The following is a 14,172-nucleotide window of genomic DNA, read 5'->3' as shown; positions in this document are numbered from 1 at the left end:
ACATTACCCATGTATAGCACGTTACTGAATTATACACAAACTCTGGAACTTATGTATTTTATGTAATATTATATATATATATATATATATATATATATATATATATATATATATATATATATATATATTTACACAAATACACACCCACACACACACACATATATACATATATATATATATATATATATATATTATATATATATATATATATATATATACGAATATATAATAATTTCACCTATCGTAACGTTCATCAGTAATACAAATTGAAAAAGCACGAGACTTAAAACACATCGAAGCTAAATGCCGACATTGAAATCCAGTTGATCTCAGATAACTAGTTTTCACAATGATTCCATCCATACTATGTGTTCTAATTAGTAACCGACTCCCATTAATCTTACTTTGATCCCTTACAATGTATTCAGGATATCTATAAGTGGGCTGATAACTTTGACCTCGAACATGTGACATAATATTTTGTATTACCTACTTATTAAACCACTTTCTTTACCAAGTATTCACGTGCACTTCCTGAATATATATATATATATATATATATATATATATATATATATATATATATATATATATATATATATTAGAGAAAGTATATTGAGCGAAACTTCGTAAGTAGTGAAGGATATAATGATGGAAATGTGACAAATATAAATATTTGGTGCTTGCGTGTGTGAAAAGCTCTGAAGCTAGAATCTTATTGAAAATTTAATGAAATCCATCCATTCTTAAATTGTCAAGCTTTATGGAGAAACTGAAATACTCTATGAGTTACGCAAAACGCCAAACACCTGTCTCGTTTCCCAAAATACGCAGTACATTTATAAGGATGTCCCTTGCAAAATAAAACATGCCAAGCATGGAGTGAATACGAAGCATCCATTTCCAGTCTGCCGATGTATTTCCAGTATTTTTCGATGAATGTTGTTTGGTATCATTAGTATACCTAAAGCCCTACATACTGGTGCGTACACTGGCCATGAAATAAAATCCAAGAACGTTATTTAAGAAGACTGAAAACACGACTTCCTCGTTATATATATATATATATATATATATGTATATATATATATATAAATAATATTTATATATATATTGTAAATATATTTATATAATTCATATATATATCATTCTATATTAGTATTATAATAAAAACATAGATATATTATAATACTAATATATATATGATAATATTATTATAAAATATATTATTATATAATATATCTATATATTGATAATATATATGGTACAGTAGGAAAACCCAAATGAACGAACTGGAAGAATGGATGGTGACTTCTGACAACGTAAAGCTTTTTTTTTTTTTTTTTTTTTTTTTTTTAAAGAGAGGGAGAAAAGTAGCCTTATTTACAAAGTGTTAAAGAGCTATCATAATGAGATATTCTTTGCAATTAGGCGAAATCACACTGCATAAGAACCAGACGTACCCTTTCGGAAAGGCTCCAAACTATCCCACACAGCCGCAAATGGTAGGTCCCGGTTTTCGTTCGAGGGTAATCGAGTGTCCTCACAATCCAGTCACTCAGCGTTATGAGACAATTACAGAACGTCTGTGTCAAGAAGCAACGAAAATCAGGAAGAGGACAACTTTTATATCCACGGCCAACGGTTTGTTAGTATTAGCTGGAATTGGCGAGAAATATTTAGCAGGGTAGATTGCATTTACAATGAAACAGAGGTAAAGGAGAAAAACAGTATAAAGCATTGGGTAAAGTATGTTCTATTGACATACAGTGGTTCATAACCCCGTCTGTCGCAATTCAAAATAAATTATTAGTTTAATTTTTTGCAGCTTTTCGTGGACGGACGATGAAAAGTGAGGAGTGAGGAGAGAGAGAGAGAGAGAGAGAGAGAGAGAGAGAGAGAGAGAGAGAGAGAGAGAATGCAAGCGATTGTCTGCACCTCGTAACCACTGAAGCAATGAGAGATCAGGTACTTCTCCCATAAATCATTATTCATGATCGTTCCCTCTCCTGTTGAAGTCCGTCTCTCTTGCTTGGTCTAGCCATAACAACTAATCGTGACAGACTGTGCCGATTATCCCAACCACATCGTCCATCATCTCCACCAACAGCAGCATCAACAAATTCTCTGTTGTCATTCCTCGAGACTTCAGTTCTCCGTGCCATGACTACGGGTAAACAGACTCCAATAACAGCTTCATCATCGAAGCCCGGCAAAGCAAGTGCTATTTGACCAAATCGGATTTACGAGAGAAACTGAATTAGCGCCATAAGAGTACTTTGGAAAAAATGAAGGATTGTGGTGCCTAAACAGGATGAAAACTATCCCTCTGACTGATGCAAAAGAAGCTGTGAATGAATAGCACTACCTCATGGGACAATTAAATAAAATGGCCTGACCTGATTCCGTTTACCGTATTAAAATTCATAAAACTAACTTAATTAAACATTTATCCAATATAAATGTCCTTGTAAAGTAAAACGAAAAGTATTAATTTTTCGTAATTCTTCAGAATCGAGGATGGCAATTTGTATTAACATTTGCCTAAGCCTCATCATAATTGGCTCAGATCATTCTCAAACAAGTACTTCTACACCAGAATCATTCACAGACAAATACTCCATGGATATTACTTTCCATAAAACGTTTTTTTTTTTTATTATCTCACAGTTCCAGGCTTTCCTTAGCCAGTTCTCATAAGATATCCACACGCTTTTGTCATATGAACATCGGAAATGTATCGTATCTTAATTTCACACATATTTTTTCTATTTTGCTATAAATCAGGTTTACTATCTAAATATCACTTGAAAATTACAGAATTCTCTCGGTAATAAGATTTGTATGGCCTTCACATCATTCTTTTTATAAAACTGTAGTAACTTTAGAAAAGTTTCGTTTCTAATTTCTTTTTCATAACCAGTTACTTTATTAAAGAATAATTTATGACATTAAGGAAAAATTGAAAAACTGGTTTCTGTCCTACGATGTAATTTAACAGAATTATGACAGGGCAGTTAAAGATCCAATGTTTTTAAAAGATGAATAAAAAATTCAGTCCATCAACAGTATGGTATAACTATTCCCCTTGCCCAAAATGCGCACATTTCTCGCAACTATATCTAAATGAAAAAAAAATGTCCATCATTCGTGTAAAAAAAAACCTATTAATTTCCATTCAAATAATTTTCCCAATATGTACTGAGCGTACATAATTCTGGGTATTATACGTCACTGAAATACAAGGTTAGAAAAAATATTAATTCTGCAGCAATAGAGTGAAATATCGTAAACTACTTCAAGGTTAACGGAGAATATATGAACCTAAACGATCTGGGAGTGATATTCCAAAAAGTTTGAGGAGAGGGCTTTTGATATTCATAATTTCGAAATGATGGATGTGAATATTCTACAGCTGTATCAGTTTCATTTAGAAGTAATATGAGGGACATGATAAAAGTCAATAACTGTAACAAAGAGCTCAACTCAAAAATCATAAAGAAAATTTTACTTTTAAGAGCGGCAGTTAAATCCATAAGCAAAAATATTTTCGAAAATAGAACCTTGTTTTCAATTGCATACAGATAACAAGCTTTCGTAGCGATTGGTTACGAAAAGTCTTATATTAAGGGAACCAAACTGTTCCTTGTGTTTCTTCTTCCTTCCACTATCTAAATTTTTATCTATTTATTTATTTATTTTATTTTATCATTTAGTATTACTTTTTTTGCTATCCTATTATGCCCTATTATTTTCGGCTCTTCCTTCCAGCCTTGGACAAGCTGAGTGGTTGGCTTGGCTAGCAGAATGCTTGACTTGACTTGCAGAGTGCTTGGCTTGAATTGGCTTGGTTTCGCTTGGCTAGCAGATTGCTTGGCTTGAATTGGCCTGGCTTGGTTAGCATAGTGCTTGGCTTGGCTAAGATGGGCTTGGCCAAGCAAACGACTGCTTGGCTTGGCTTGGTTTTGGCTTGTCTTCGGTAACGGAGTACTAAGCTTGGAGTGGCTTGGCTTTGTTAGCAGACTGCTTGTCTTGGCTTGTTGGCAGAGGACATGATTTGGCTTAGCCTGGCTAGCCGAGTGGTTAGCTTGGCTTGGCTTGCAGACCGTTTGGGTTGCTGATTGGTTGCCTTGGCTAGCTGTGTGCTTAGCTTGACTTGGATAGGAGATTGCTGGGTTTCTTTCTGTTTGTAACTTTAATGACCATCTACTGAAAATAAAAAAAAAATAAAAATGCGAACGTGCCAATTGTCAGCATATATCCATCCAGTTGTTTTGGGTTTCTAGACCTATCCCTTCCTTTGCACTACCACAAGAGTAAATGCTTGCGTTATTTCTGAACAGTTATTTAGTATGCATATATATATATATATATATATATATATATATATATCTATATATATATATATATATAAAAGTGTGTGTGTATCACATATTGCCACACGTGAAAAAATAGTACAGAAGGAAAAGTATATTATTTTTAACCTTTTGATAGTAGTATCTGTGATGGTATACTTCATTTTATAGTATAAAATAGTGTACTTACAGTGGCTGAAATCTTCACGAAAAACCCCATAATACAAGTGTGGCACTAACATACTTTTATCAGGGGATTTGAGTAGATTTATAGCTAGGGCAGAGTGACTGATTAATATCGTTAATAATGTTCGTTACCTTGTTGACAGTAGGCAAAGAACTGGTTGGGTTGGGAAAACCCTTTGAACCCGTTAGTCGAGCAGAAGACATGACATGGAAAATTAGATCATTCTATTGCACAATAAAATCTCATTTAGTAACATGACTCCCGACTACGATCGAGAATGAGAAGAAAAGTCATTTTACAAAATCTGGTGTGTCGTACATATGATGAATAATTAGGCATATGCAAACAAAAAAAAAAAAAAAAGACCAGATGCCAAAGATCGTATAAACTTTATTTTTATTACTACAGGTAACTCGGCTACCACAATAATTGCATTAAATATTCTGAATGTCATCACTTCCTCACACATAAATCTGCGTGACTACAAATAAAAGAAAAAAATCCAACTTTTGCAACAATTGCAAGACGTATTTGGTGCCGAGATAAAAATCCTTTGGTGATAAAATCCGGACGAGGAAACAGGAACACGCTAGGATACTGGCACTCGCCTACTACAAGGGCAGCAGAGTAAAGCCATCATCCTGAAATTGAATCCCCGCTCGAACAACTGGCAGATGCAGACCAATTCTTTTCTCCCTAAATTGTCTCGGAGACTTGGGAAGAGGGAAATGTTTAGACATTTCTTTTCAAACTAATGAGGTTTTCTGTCTGGAAAAAAAGAGAGAGTATTCCTGACGTTTTTCAGCTCCCGGGAAAAACATTATATTATATATACAAAATAATCCCTTGAACATGTTTAAGCACATAAGTCATAACTCATTTTGATTCCCTCTGTATCTCTCTTTGTGGAAATTCCATGAAAGCATAAAATACCGAAAGATTATTCTACCTCATAAAAGAACTTCCAATTTAGGATATACAACATTCAGTTTATTCTAATGATTTCTTCCGAAATTACCTGTCCCTACCAAAGCAACAGCTTTGGGAAAAGAGGTTCTAGAAAGAATGATGATAATTATTTGGTAAAACCATTTGCGATATCCCGCGAGACGCTGAGAATGAAGCTCCAGTTTCATGGAAATTTCATGTCGATGTTAATATTACTAAAAAGTAATATATGAAGTCGCGACATAATTACCATGTCATTGCCAGCATGTGCAGGTCAGGCAGATTTTCATGGCCCTTAGCTAAGTAAATAGGGCCTTATTTTTAGCAATGTTTATAACTGCAACATCATTAAGAAATTTATGATGCAAATGCCTATGAGACAGTCACCTTATTTCCAGTAAAGAAAATGGGATGGAAGAAGCCCTAGAGATCACACAGAAAGAAACGATATATCGTCTAGTTTGGACAATTTCGAAGAAATTTGATTTAAGAGACAACTTTGTGTGTGTGTGTGTGTGTGTGTGTGATTTGAATCATCTTACTGCCAGAGTTCCACAAAGCCACCTCATACGTTGAGAAAATACAGCAATTATTCATGTAAAACTTATAAAGAAAAAAGAAATTACATAATGGAGAAGTAATCATAACATTTCTAAACAGAAAAGGTCGACCAGGAGTCTCAAACAACAAGAAGTAAATTCTTTTCTAATTCCAGGTGCAGTTAGCAATAAATAAAGAACATTTTCAGCTGCAAATGCTGGAGTAATGGAGAGTACTATCCACTAATACGTAAAATAAACAGATAAACAAACATTATATATATATATTATTTATGCATATATATATATATATATATATATATATATATATATATATATATATATATATATATATATATATGTGTGTGTGTGTGTGTGTGTGTGTGTGTGCGTGTGCGCGTGTGTGTGTAGATATGTGTGCAAATTTGTGTGCTTATACGTATGTGAACGCGCAAATACATAGTTAAAAGTTAAACTCACACTATCGGGAAAAATCCACGAAGTTACATAGAAAAAAACAAATTTCAATGGCCACTGATAACCTTGCAAAGATTGTGAACGTCCAGAAACAGAAGTGGAATAACATTTTTCTTGACACCTATTGAAACAATGTCACAATGATAAGATACTATTACAATGTAGCTTAACTGGTCGTATCTCCCCAATTATTTTTTTTTATTTATTTATTTCTTGTACCCACTGCTTGTTACACAAGGAATCAAATCACAGACTAAGATATAAATGGACGTAATTCATTAATGGTAGCCGAACATTGACCTTATTATTAGCACTCCATAAATATCTCCCAATACCTATACCTGGCAAATCTGTAATAATGGAATAATGAAAGATAACGAATGCACATACCAATAGAGTTGGGAAAGTATGCTGCATGCGCTTATGTTTCCAATATTATTTTGTCTTTTACGTTAAAAATAAGAATTAAGCACAAACACTTTCGAACAGACCAGCACAAGCAAATGCTTTACAATGGAGCATTGTTGTGAGTCAACCAATACCAATTCCTCTACTTGATTGCTTGAGAGAGAGAGAGAGAGAGAGAGAGAGAGAGAGAGAGAGATAGAGAGAGCGAGAGAGAGAGAGAGAGAGAGAGAGACCGTATGTCTAGGTTTGGTCAAATGGGAATGGACTAAGAACCTAATCAAGAAACTGAACTTGTCCCGTCGCTGTCTATCAAACGTTTCCTAAAACGTCACTCTGGACGCTGGAAGTTCGACGACGAAAACAGTTTGAGGTTCTTGAGATTGTGATGTAGAACTTTTATCTTTCATCCTGAATGTCTCAAGGCCCATATTAATGGTCGTAAAGTGATCTCTATATATTTAAGCAGCTAATGCCAAAGAAAGCATTGTGGTTCTTAATACTTAACACTAATAACTACCAGGATTCTTGGAAACAGCACTGTAGAAAGAATCCATGGATGCTGGTTATGGCCATAAAATGACTTGGCAGTAACAATGAAATCTACAAATTTTTATTTATTACATATAATCCCACTCGCCATTTACTTTCTGACCCTTTCTGCATATAAGGATAAAGAATTAGCCTTCTCTTCTTAATCCACGTCGCTTTCTAAAAGATTTTTAGTCGTAAAAGAAAACTATCTTGTGTGTCGGCTTTTTTTGTCAGTCTGAACTTTTTCTGTCCGCCTTCAGATCTTAAAAACTACTGAGTCTAGAGGGCTGCAAATTGGTATGTTGATCATCCATCTTCCAATCATCAAACATGCAAATTGAAGCCTCAGTATTTTTAGTTTATTTAAGGTTAAAGTTAGTCATAGTCGTGCATCCGACAACGATATAGGCCACGCCACCACCGGGACGTGGTTAAATATTCATGGGACGAGGCTCATACACCATTATACCCAGACCTACGAAAGATAGATCTATTTTTCATGGCCTGCATTATACGATTTACAGAAAACTCGTTCCTTCTTCCCTCTACTTGTTAATAATAATTAATAATAATATAATAACAGCAACAAAAACCTGGAAATGAATAACAATAACTGTTATCATTTGAAATAAACAGCCAAGTAGAAAGTAAGACTGCCAATTGAAAATTTCCTGTTCGTATGACAACCAAAGACTTACAAAACCCTGCCCTTACACTTTATATCGCTTTCATGGTAAAATAACATCAAGATTATAGAATACACGATGAGGCACAATGCAATTTGGCCTTTACGAGTTTCCTATGTTAAACTCTGCTGCGTTCTTTTTTTAAATACCGAAAGGAAGAGGGTTTAAAAAGACATTTTGTGGACAGGTCGTCATTCAGAAAAACGTAACACATTATTTAACTCTGGAATAGGAAGCTGAGAATAAAAGAATTTCCTTCACAAAAACATACTTACAAATCAAGTCAGGTATAATCAGATATTGGAAAATTTCGCCTCTAAGACGTTTGCCAGAACTCATGAAAGTTCACTGATAATATAAAAAGCTCTACCAAGGAGGTTGTAAACCAAGACCAGAAAGAGACAGACCAAAAATTTTTCTAGCTCCCAAGTCACGTCGTGCAGCGTCTCCACGTCTTAGATTAATATTTTTCTTCGTAATTTTCTTCTCGCATTATTTCTTCAAATTTCTTATAGGCAGAGGAGGCAGGGATTCGATGCAACCAATTGAACATGTCTTGAAAAATGAGTGAGACAAAAAATTTGTGCAGTTATATAAAAATCCTCGCTAGATGCATCGCCATCGGTTGGAGAGAGAAAGAGAGAGTGATGAGGATCAGTCGTTACTGCCAAACATATTCTTCGTAAAATCTGTTGCATTTTGAGAGAGAGAGAGAGAGAGAGAGAGAGAGAGAGAGAGAGAGAGAGAGAGAGAGAGAGAGAGAGAGAGAGAATGGTTGCAATACTGTTGCTTTTAATCATTTGTGACAAAAACGAGAAATTACCAGTCCATGGAATTGGTGCAACGAAATAATTTTATTTTTGAGGTATATATTCAGTGCGCAAATGGAAACGGTAGGCGCTTTCGTACCTAACAAAGAATTGTTAACTAGGTGACAGCAAATATTCTAAATAATTTTGCAGTTAGTGTATTTTGTTGGGTAAACACCATTTACACGAATCCGCATACAGAAAACAGTTGACCACGACTTGAGCGATCCAGGAATTTTGAAATGACCAAACGCTATTGCATTTTCTCATCCTGTGGAAAGTCATAAAGCAAAGAAGAGTCAGTCCAGCCGATTCTAGTCCTTATTTCCTAAAGCTGACACGCCGCCCGCCCCTTACAACCTTTTCCCAAAAGATGAGGCAAGGCTAAGTCCCTCTTACAAAGTTGAAGAGGGCATCTATTACAATGGTGTCTCATAATACTGCATTAATGATGTGCATAAACCATTCAGCTGCCTTCCAGCTGATATGATCGATGAACCAGATTGTGAGATGAAACTACCGCCAGGAAGGAAAGGAAGTCTGGAGTCGGGAAATAATGGCTTGGATCAGGGTTACGCAAGTGTAAGATGGTGCTATTGAAGTATGAAGTTTCTTTGAGAGAGAGAGAGAGAGAGAGAGAGAGAGAGAGAGAGAGAGAGAGAGAGAGAGAGATTGCAACCTAGGCTCGCTGGTGGACACACATACACAAATGCACAATGCAGTCTACTTGAGGCAAGACCCCATTTCCACAGACCAGTAATGCTGAACCTTCCAGCTCTACAAGACGTAACAATAAAGATACTGAAACCAATTTATGAACATTGTACTTGATGCAACTTCTAACAAAAAATAAATAAGTAACATTTACTCTTTAATTCCAAAGTTGCGCAATTTTGAGGGAAAAACTTACAATAATGATTCATAACCAGCAATACACAAAACACATAAATATAGAATATATAGAGATAATAACTACAAGTAAACTAGAATTAACTGTACAAATGAATTAAAACTATACATTTCTTCGCTGAAGCAACAGAATATTTTCCCGAGGAACCTGTGTGAAGGGAATTAGTTAGGTAAATTATTCAAGAAACGAATGGTTGCCATAGTGTCGCATTAAAGTAAGACCTGGTTTTGTTCTTACTCAACATAAGAGCGGAAATATCACGTAGACCAAAATTCCCTCTATTAGGAAACTGCGAAATAAATAGGGAGGATCCAACAGTAACTGTCCCTGAAAATGTGGCACGACCTCCAATGGAACAAAGCAAAAAAAATCGACTCATACCATCAGATTTTCCCATAAATAACTAAGAAGAAGAATAACACGGTCCTGAATAATATTCATTAGGCGTTAATTTTTTATATCGTAATTTAAACACATACGCAAATACATACGCGCGCATGTTTGGATGTGCGCGATTGTATCAGAGAAAGTGTATTCGTTACGATATCAAACATTGACGCCTAATGAATATTATTCAGAACCGTTTTATTCTTTTTCTTGATTGTTTGTAAGAAAATCCTTAACGAGACGATGAAAAACAATTTCATCTCTCGCCAAGGGTAGAAAATTAACATATGCTGATTTTTCAAAAAATTATTAGCTTTGTGGTGAAAAATTGTTTTTCCAGGAACACTCTTATTATTAGTTTCTAATATTTTTAGTCTCACGTAAAGTCTAATAATAAATATTGTATGATGAAAATAACTCCATTGCGTGATTACAACAAAAATCTAACTAACACTTCTTAAAAGGTGATAATAAACCATCGTTAACTTGTCACAATAAAAAAACATTTAGGGAAATTTCATTTTTCTATTATTTGGTAAGGTTTATTAATTCCCTTCGACACTCGTCTGTAATATTAATTTAAGTAATTATTTTACGTACACTCTAAACTCTGAACAAGAATATGAATAGGAAAATAAACTGGTCTATATATGGATATGGAACACAAGAAAAACCAACAGATGAAGACAAAAGCAACCGAACAGTCACACACGTGTTTAACATAACCTTTCCATAATGCACAAAGCCTTTCACTAAGAACAAATATGAGACCTTACCTTACAGACCTTACATCTTGTTCGGGTTGCACCAGGTCCCTCAGTGTGAGGCACCTCTAATGTCTACCAGAGAGTTGCTAGTACATCTCCCGGTATATTTTGGATCTTTCAAACTTGGATGGTCTGGGATGCAGCTTAGATATTTGTCGAGCTTATTCTTAAACACATCTACGCTCACTCCTGATATATTCCTCAGATGAGCTGGCAACGCATTGAATAGACGCTGCATTATCGATGCTGGTGCGTAGTGGATTAATGTCCTGTGTGCTTTCCTTATTTTTCCAGGTATAGTTTTGGGCACTATTAATCTACCTCTGCTTGCTCTTTCTGATATGTTTAGCTCCACGATGTTTTCGGCTATTCTTTCTATCTGTTTCCATGCCTGAATTATCATGTAGCGTTCTCTTCTCCTTTCTAGACTATATAATTTTAAGGATTGTAGTCAAGATCCTTAATTTCTTCTATTCTAGCTGTAAAGGACTTTTGTACACTTTTTATTTGTGCAATATCCTTTTGATAGTGTGGGTACCATATCATATTGCAATATTCAAGTGGACTACAAACATATGTTTTATAAAGCATAATCATGTGTTCAGCTTTTCTTGTTTTGAAGTGCCGTAACAACATTCCCATTTTTGCTTTACATTTTGCCAATTGAATTGCTATTTGATCATTGCATACATGTCCCTATTCATCATCACACTAAGGTCTTTAACTGCTTCCTTATTTGTGATTGTCTCATTATTAGGTCCTCTATATGCATATAGCTTTCCTTCTCTGTCTCCATAATTTATTGATTCAAATTTATCACAGTTAAATACTATCCTATTTACCTCTGCCCAATCATATACTTTGTTAAAGTCTCTTTGTAGAGCGTTCCTATCTTCATCACAAGTAATTTCTCTACTTATTCTTGTGTCATCTGCGAAACTACTCACTACCGAATCCTTAACATTACTGTCTATGTCTGCAATCATAATAACAAATAGTAATGCAGCTAACACCGTACATTGTGGCACACCGGATATTACCTTAGCTTCATCCGATTTCTCATCGTTTGCAATAACTATCTGTTTTCTGTTGTGTATAAATTCTTTTAACCATCTTCCTACTTTATCCACTATATTATGTTTTCTAATTTTCTTCACTAATATATTATGATCTACCTTGTCAAAAGCTTTTTGCAAAGTCTAGATAAACCACATCTGTTTCATTTCTGCTTTTCATATTTTTGTATATGTTCTCACGGTGGACTAACAGTTGGGTTTCTGTACTTTTTCCGGGTACGAAACCATGTTGTCGTATATTAAACAAATTATTTTTTATTAAATGTTTCATAATATTTTTCTTCATTACCCTTTCATACACTTTCATAATATGTGATATTAGACTCACAGGCCTATAATTACTTGCCTCTAGTCTTGATTCACTTTTGAAAGTAGGGGTAATATATGCTAATTTGTGCTCTTCATAAATCTTGCCTGTATCTACACTTTGTCTTAATAATATTGCAAGTGGCTTTGCAATAGAATGAACTACTTTCTTCAGCAAAATAGCAGGGACACCATCAGGCCCTGCTGCAGCTCCATTTTTAATTTTATTAATAGCCTGCACAATATCAGCTTCATTAATATCTATGTCTGCTAAATATCCACTATTTACTTCTATATCATTCTCTTCATTATCAATTCTAGGGGTGAATTCTCTCTTATATTGTTCTGCCGATATGTTGCATATTTCCTTTTTTTCATTCGTTAATCTCCCTTCAATTCTCAGAGGGCCTATTTCTATTCTTCTTTTATTCATCTTTTTCGCATACAAGTACAATAGTTTGGGGTTTTGCTTGATATTTACTAGGGTTTTTTCTTCCAAGTCCCGTTTTTCATTTTCTTTTGATTGTATAATCTTTTGTTCTGCATTTTCTATCTTACTTTTTAGTTCGATCACTTTCCATGCATTATTTTCTTTTGCAAGACCTTTTTTCCACTTTCTGATTTTCTGGAACAAGATCCTTTCGTCTCGTGGTATGCATGACTGATGTCTACTTTTCTTATTCGGTATATAGTTATACACTATTTTCTCTAATATTTTGTATAATATCTCCGTATTTACCTTTATATCATCACTTACGAAAATGTTATCCCAATCTGTTTAATTCTTCATTTACTTCTGACCATTTTATATTTTTACTGTAGAAATTGTATTTTCCATATCCTTCCCAATTTTTCATTTCTTGTTTAACTCTGTTTTCACTTGCTTTGGAATGGACTGTTAATTCTATGACATAATGGTCTGAGATACTCGCATTATAAACTATTATTTCTTTAACATAATTCACCCCGTTCACAAATACTAGGTCTAAAGTATTTTCCTTTTTTGTTGGCAGGTGATTTATTTGTTGAATGTTGTATTCTAGTAGCATATCTAATAGATTTTCAAATTGCCTCTTATCTTCTGCACTACTATTACTCTCTTTTTTATATGTATAAATACAACCACAATCTCCTATTCGTTCTCTCCAGTCTACGAAAGGAAAGTTAAAGTCTCCGTATAGGAGAATAGTCCTGAGAGAGAGAGGGCGAGAGTAGACGAAGAGAAGAGAGAGAGAGAGAGAGAGAGAGAGAGAGAGAGAGAGATTACCTGGAATCTGATGATCATTATTTTGCAAATCTCAAATATTATATTTGCTCGGAAGTCATGCCTCATTTCATGATGCCATTTGGAATGAAATCTAGACATCCTTACAGTAAAACTGACCAGAGGTAGAGACATGTTTTGTGTCTTCATATTTTGTAGTAATTTCACCTACAGCTTTAATCATCAGTTTTAGGAGGCAGATATCAGTAATAAAGTGTTGATAAATCAAACTCACTGTCATTCATATTCCATAAAGATATCAAGTGGAAAGGATGGGTAACAGATATGACATTAAAAAGAAAATTTACGGTTGAAGAAAAAACAAGTAAAATATGCGCCGAAGTTTCTTCGGCGCAATCGAGTTTTCTGTACAGCGTATAATGCTGTATGAAACTCTCACCCACGGCCCATGAAACTCTCAGCCGACTGTGGTGGTCTGTGTTGTTGCGATGCCAGACGCACTATTATGGCTAAATTTAACGGTAAGTAAAATAGAAACTACTGAATCTAGACGGCTGCATT

The sequence above is a fragment of the Macrobrachium nipponense genome, chromosome 3, assembly GCF_015104395.2.
Source record: "Macrobrachium nipponense isolate FS-2020 chromosome 3, ASM1510439v2, whole genome shotgun sequence".
Classification (NCBI taxonomy): Eukaryota; Metazoa; Arthropoda; class Malacostraca; order Decapoda; family Palaemonidae; genus Macrobrachium; species Macrobrachium nipponense.
Note: the sequence above shows the minus strand (reverse complement) of the source record.